We start from the raw sequence: 1,048 nt of genomic DNA on the forward strand, positions 1-1,048 counted from the left end.
TTGCAGATATGCCTAGCAATATGTGATCTGCTTGTAGTTGTTGCGGTATTTGAAGAAAACGTTTATTCATTTCCAAGATTCATGTCATTTAGAAAGGACAAACAATCTGCTTAACCGCAATTCGGGTATCTTTTAGTCGTTTAGTGCATCCTCAATTGTTTGGCAATATGTGCTCAGCTTTGGAGAGGAGGTACCGTGAAATCAATGATTAGGGTCTTCCACCATGTTAAATATCGGTTAGTTGTTGGTGACTTTGAATGAGTAGTATGACACAGTTCCTTTTAGTTCACTGCAAACTTTTGTTAACACAAACTGTACGTTGGTTACAATCAGCTAAACTCCAGGTTTCAGATGTTAGAGAACCCTTTTAGAGTGGAGTCAGCTCGGCCCTGTACTTTCTTCTGTGTTGAATCTAACTACTGACTACTGATTACTGACCATTGCTGACTGACCCCGTGATATGGGGTGTTTGCCTATTATACTTTAGGTAATGGGGGTGTGTCTCAAGTAAGTCACCCCATACTTTTAGAGTTTCTGATTGGATCATAGAGAAATTCTTTCTCTATGATTTAGTAACTTGTTTACCAAAAAACTGCTAATTAGGATATATTACAAACTTTAGAACTTGGGCTCAAAACTGACACAGAATCATAGTGTGAGAAAGGTCAAGTCCAATTGACTAGGGTAAAGTTATAAATGACCAATTTCGTTAAGGAAAAAAGATCCTCTAATATTCCTAATAAATTTTTTAATTCTTGTAATAAATCCTATTTGTCTAGCAATAAAGACATTGTAAATGGTTTTAATCAGTATTTTACTTCTGTTTTTAATTCTACTAACTCATTTTTTAATTTTAAGGATCCTCCTATGAGCACACTTCCAATCCCGGTTTTATCTGATGTTAACTTTACTGCTGACGACGTTGCACATGTAATTTCCTCTATAAAGTTGAATGGATCTCCAGGACCTGACAAGATAACACCAAAATTATTAAGACCTATCTCTAGCTCAATTTCAAATCCACTCTGGCTCCTGTTCCGCATATCAC

This window comes from Anneissia japonica, unplaced genomic scaffold (assembly GCF_011630105.1).
Source record: "Anneissia japonica isolate Jap-2015-1 unplaced genomic scaffold, ASM1163010v1 scaffold1785_len1016330_cov206, whole genome shotgun sequence".
Taxonomy (NCBI): domain Eukaryota; kingdom Metazoa; phylum Echinodermata; class Crinoidea; order Comatulida; family Comatulidae; genus Anneissia; species Anneissia japonica.